Source organism: Oratosquilla oratoria, chromosome 14 (assembly GCF_046742065.1).
Source record: "Oratosquilla oratoria isolate Oo_2021 chromosome 14, ASM4674206v1, whole genome shotgun sequence".
NCBI lineage: Eukaryota > Metazoa > Arthropoda > Malacostraca > Stomatopoda > Squillidae > Oratosquilla > Oratosquilla oratoria.
In genome coordinates, this window is record NC_134790.1 from 35,497,470 (window position 1) to 35,503,618 (window position 6,149).

At 42.3% G+C, this 6,149-nt stretch overlaps 1 protein-coding gene across 1 annotated transcript in view; it reads right to left on the reverse strand.

Annotated features, from left to right (window-relative positions):
• The window catches only part of LOC143032841 (uncharacterized), an 826,304-nt gene that overhangs the window by 368,974 nt on the left and 451,181 nt on the right, over positions 1–6,149 (reverse strand). The window lies entirely within an intron of this gene.

Consider the following 6,149-nt stretch of genomic DNA (forward strand, 5'->3'; position numbering starts at 1 on the left):
CGGGAGGGAAACAGCTGTCGATCACGAGTCCAACACGTGATCCAAGGACCGTGGTGAATCACACACACACACACACACACACACACACACACACACACACACACACACACACACACATACACACACATTCCAAGCTGCACTGCACATACAAACACACACACATACACGGCAGATAAGACATAGACAGACAGGCAGACAGACATTTACATTCCAAGCTGCACTAATTGTTCCTCTTTACAGCACCAACCCTCCCAATGTCCTCTCCAATCGGACAATGCTCCTTTTACTCCACAGTTCCCATCCTGAAGGATATTTGCTCTAAGAGGGAAGAATGAGATCCAAGAGCTATTTGTCTCTTCCACTGCTATTTACCTGTGTTCTTATCTTAGCTGTCGCCAGGTGATTTTATTCTATTTATGAATAATGTAGTTAGAAAATGGTCTATAGCACAGGCAGTGGATCGTGTTTTGAAGTTTTCACTGTTATTCTGGACTTTCCTCTCTTCGGCCCTTTTATTGTTCTTTTCCTCTCTTTCTCTCTCTTTTGTCTCTTATCTTCTCTCTTTTTTTCTTCTCTCTTTCTCCTTGTTTTGTCTTTCTCTCTTTTCCTTTCTATTTTCTTTTCAATATCTCTTTTCTCTTGCTTTACCAATCTTCTCGCTTTCTTTTCTCTCTCCCTTTTCTCTTCTCTCTTTCCTTTCTTTTTTCTCTTTCACTCTCTTTTCGCTTGTCTCTCATTCTTCTCTACTTTCTTTTCTCTTGCTCTCTCTATTTTCTTTTCTCCTCTCCCTCTCTTTCTCTCCCTCACTTCTCTTTTCTCTTCTCTCACTCTTTTCACTCTCTTCTCTTGCTCTCCCTCAGTTCTCTTTTCCTCCCCTTTCCCCACATTCACAAAAGTAAACTTTTAATTGGACGTCTGTGGAACGCAAACTTCAAAATGGAACTGGACAAACAAATCATGATTAAAACTCGGTTTATATAAACAGCAAGATCGATAACAATGCGCCATTCTGATTGCTTTCTGGTATTTTATAGACATGTAGTGGAGCTTAACCATAGTTGGTATAGAAAAAAAAAGCTTATTTAAGAAAAAAAATATACATACATACATACATGCATACATACATACATATACCAAGGGCTTTTTTCCTTTTACAAGGGAGGTAACCAGAGTCAAAGGCATAAATCCACTTCAACCCATTTCATCCTCACATACTCCACTCCCATCCACCATCTCTCCCTCCTTCTTTTCTTGGCTCCTCCTGGATGACGGGTCATACCTGCAACTCGCCCACTGCCCTTGATCAGAAGCAATGTAGTCAGAGGTTATCAATCCCTTCGATGTCCAGCGTGCACACGCGCGTGCACACACGCACATGGAGCGAAATACTGAAATTTCTTCCCAACCAACTTTCCAAGGACATTCAATTGTTCCTAGTGACCCAAAGACCAGGCTTCCAGGCAACACCTGCTCGAACAATAGAAGCCACCAGCGCTTGAACAATAGGCCTCGCCAGCATTTCGGGGAAACGCCCTGACGCGCTACTCGACTACAAAGGGAAACCGCGACTGTCCGGCGCCTATCATCGTAGCTCAACCTGAAAAAATTTTATGTACCGATCAGTATATGGCACCACTGTAAATTTGTATATATGTATATAAATTCTGGCCCCCCCCACCGGGTTACTTCGGAGGTTGAATTGTTTGTACAAACCAGAAAAGAATACTGGAATCAGTAAAGAAAAGACACCTCTCAGACTTAGCTTCTCCAACACCAGCACCTTAATAATGTAGATAGAACTACGCATCTACAAAGACACAGCACATCCACAGCAAGGCCGCTTCATTTAATCGGCGAACCCCCCTCTCCGTCCCCTCATGCAGAAAAAAGAGAAGACGGAGAGAATTCCTTTCGGGCTGCGTCAAAATATCATTCACACATACTCCCTCACCCTCCATCCTCTACCCACTCCCCTCCATCCATCACAGCATCATCCATATACAACCATTCTCCACTCGTCCCTATCTTCTGTCTTCTCCCTTCTTTCCTCGACAGACATCCCCCTCTTTATCCCATCCATCCATCTCACTCTTGGTCGTCCCCGTATGTTCCCTCCTTCCACCTCTGCCTTCTATACCTCTTTTACTAATCTTTCTTCACTCATTCTTTCCATGTGTCCAAACTATCCCAATACTCTTTCATGTCCTCTATCTCCCAATTCCCTTTGGACTCCCTCCCTCTTCCTCACCTCGTTTCTTACTCTATTCAACCTAGTAATCCCTACCATACTTCTCAGGCATTTCATCTTAAACACATTTAAGCTCTTCCTCTCTTATGTTCCACGTTTCTGTCCCATACAGTGCTGCCGGCACAATCACCTCTTCATACAATCTAATCTCCTCTTAGCATCCATTCCCAAATGTTTATTTCATATTACACTTTTTAATCCACCAAGACATTTACTCGCTTCTCTCAATCTACATAGGAAGAGGAAGAGGAGGATGTGAAAGAGGAGGAGGAGGAGTAGGGAGGAAGAAGGGAAGGTGAAGGAGGAGGGATCAATAGGAGAAGGAGGAGGAGGTGGAGGAGTTGAATTGAAAATTGAAAAAAAAAATCTTTAAAAAATCTTAAAGAAAAAATCGTGAATGTTTTTTTTTTATATAAAATCCCCCGAAGAGTGTAAATAGTATAATCTATATACATGAAAACCTTTCCTCTTCCATCTCTCTATCAAGATGACACTTGGGAGACATCTTGTCTTCGGGTTTGCTCCTCCTCCTTGAAGCGTTTGTTTGCCGATTCTCCTTAGCGACACCCCTCCTCTCCCCTTCCCCTCAACCAGCTGACAGCGATGCATTCAGCACCTTCCTCCTCAACCTCCACCTCCTTCTCCTTCTCCACTAATGAGCTGCCACGTCCTTTCTCGTGACATTCACCAATCTGTGATTCAGAGTGTGTGTGTGTGTGTGTGTGTGTGTGTGTGTGTGTGTGTGTGTGTGTGTGTGTGTGTGTGTGTGTGTGTGTGTGTGTGTGTGTGTACAAGTAGTCTTTTCCAAAGAATTTCTTTTATCCAGATGGTGTTTACGGCTGACATGCTTGATGTTACTGATATCAATACTTATATGGTAGAAAAAGTAACATAATTTTAGGTCCTCTTCCGCCACGGGTCCAATGTCATCTGAATGAAATCGTCTGTGGAACATAAACACAAAGCGTATTCTCTTCTTTAGTAACTACGTGGAGCTCTGTATAGACCACCTGTGCCAAGCGCTGGGCGATTTTTTTCAGATTTGAGTCTTCTGTGGACTCCCTGATTGTTTAAACAGACTTTCGAACAATCAAGCAATCCCTCACACAAAAAAGAGGGGGCCCAAGACGGCGTCTGTGTCAATTCGTTTTTGGGGCCGACTTTTATAATCTCCAAATATTCGGGGCCCGGCAACAACACCCCGATATTTCAGGGTCTTTGTGTCTTCTATTGCCCCACTCTTAACCATCTCCTCGAGAAGCAGGTAGCGAAGGTGGACAGCCGCAAGTAACCGACGAACATAGACCTCCAGCTGAGAAGGACCCTCCTCTACGTCGTCCTCCAACCTCGTCCTCAAGCCTCACTTTCCTCCAACCTCGTCTTTGAGGTTCATCCTCCAACCCCGTCCTCCTCCATCCGAGAAGGATTATTCCTCTACCTCGCCCTCCTCCAACCTCGTCCTTCAATATCGCCCTCCTCGTCCTTCAATCTCGCCTTCCTCGTGCTCGAACCTCGTCGTCCTCCAACTGAAGACCCTCTACGTTGTCTTCCAACCTCGTCCTTCAACATCCTCCTCCAACCTCATCCTTAAGCATTGTCCTCCAACCTCGTTTTCCTCCAAGTGAAAACCTTTCCTCCACCTCGTCTTCGAGTCTTGTCCTCCAATCTCGTTTCCGCCACCTGAGAAGGACAGTACATCTACCTCACTCTCCACCCTCGTCCTTCACACTGGCGAAAGCTTCAGGTCGTCCTTGAGACATCCGTCGGGTACCATAAGGTCGACCTTAAACAGGTCAACAACTCAAGACCTTACTTTCCTATGACGTAATGATCTCCTGTAAGTGACGTCACAGATTGTTTATATTAGTCTATGAAGAACAAGAGTGACGTCAGAGGAACTGTTTTATAATATTTTTGTTCAATGCTGAGCAGTGTTCAATGGTATACCGCGTTGACCTTAGGGCACTTGTCGAACGACTCTGAATATGGGCCTTTGTTTCACTGGATAGGTACGGAGGGGGGGAGGAAGGGGGAGGGGGTGGTGGTAGGGGGAGAGGGGGTAGATTCTGAGAATGGAAGAGATGGAGATTGGGATGGGGGAGGCGGAGGGGAGGTGGGTGGTAGTGGGAGAGGGGGAAGTTCTGAGAATGGTAGACAAGATGGAGAATTTAGAAGGGGGAGGGGGGAAGGGGAAGGGGAGGGGGAGAGGGAGGGGATGGGGGGAGCTGTTGGCGGCGATGTACAGGACATAGGTATGTACTAGATATGCCTCAGGTAGCTCCAAGTGTCAACAAGTTCATTCATTGAGAGAGAGATAGTTGGGGGAGTGAAGGGGAGGGAGGGAGGGAGGGAGGGAGGGAGGGAGGGAGGGAGGAGAGAGAGAGAGACGCGCACACACACACACACACACACACACACACACACACACACACACACACACACACACACACACACACACACACACACACCTCGTCCTCCAATCTCATCCTTAAGCATTGTCCTCCAACCTCGCTTTCCTCCAACTGAAAACCCTTCCTCCACCTCATCTTCGAGTCTTTTCCTCCAATCTCGTTTCCGCCAACTGAGAAACACATTTTCCAAACAGATGCATGAATACCTGGAATGGCTTAGAAGGTAATATATAGCCCAAGCTTGAGCAATACATGAATTCAAATCTAAGTATGATAATTGGAAATTAAAGACATAGAACAATTTGAAACCATACGTGAATTTGAAACACACACACACACACACACACACACACACACACACACACACACACACACACACACACTTACACACACACAGGTACACAGCCTAAAGATCTCTTCCTGGTTCAAGACAGGTCTTCCTAAACTAAATAATAATAATGATAATAATAATAATAATAATAATAATAATAATAATAATAATAATAATAATAATAATAATAATAATAATAATAATAATAATAATAAATCATAATAATCATAATAATAATAATAATAATGATAACAGTAATAATAATAATAACAATAACAATAATAATAACAACAATAATAATAACAACAATAATATCAATGGTAATAATAATCTCTATATATAACAAGAACCTTTTCCCCATAGGAGGCCATGTCAAAGGTACGTACCAACAACAACAACAATAATAATAACAATAATAATAACAATAATGATGATAATGATAGTAATAATAATAACAATAATAATAATAATAATAATAATAATAATAATAATAATAATAATAATAATAATAATAACAATAATAATAATGATTGTAATAATAATAATAATAATGATAATAACAATAATAATAATAATAATAATAATAATAATAATAATAATAATAATAATAACAATAATAATAACAACAATGACAATGATAATAATGAAGTATCAATATTTTCATCTCGAAGTTGGATTAAAAAAAAAAAAAAAAAAATCTTCGTTTTTCGGATTTGCATTTCTTTCTCTTTTGGCCCTGAAAGGCATACCCAAGCTATCTATCTATATCCCAAGAGCTTTTCCCCCTTATAAGGGAGGTAGCCAAGTCAAAGACACGTAACTACTCCCACCCATTCCACTCCCATCCACCACCCTAGCCCCCTCTCGTCTTAGCTCCTCATGGATGACGGGTCATCCCTGTATCTTGCCCACAGCCCTGGGTCAGAAGCGATGGAGCAAGACACAGTACCTCCACAGCAATGCCGCTTCACTTAATCGGCGAATTCCCTCTCCGTCTCCTCATGCAGAAAAAGAGAAGATGGGGAGAAATCCCTAAGCACTAAACATATAATATACCTAACAACTCCAAAATGTACTAAAACTACAAATGTATTAAAAAAAAAAATTCTTCTATGAGATTAAATTCATCGACGATCTTGCTGTTGCCATCATGTTCACA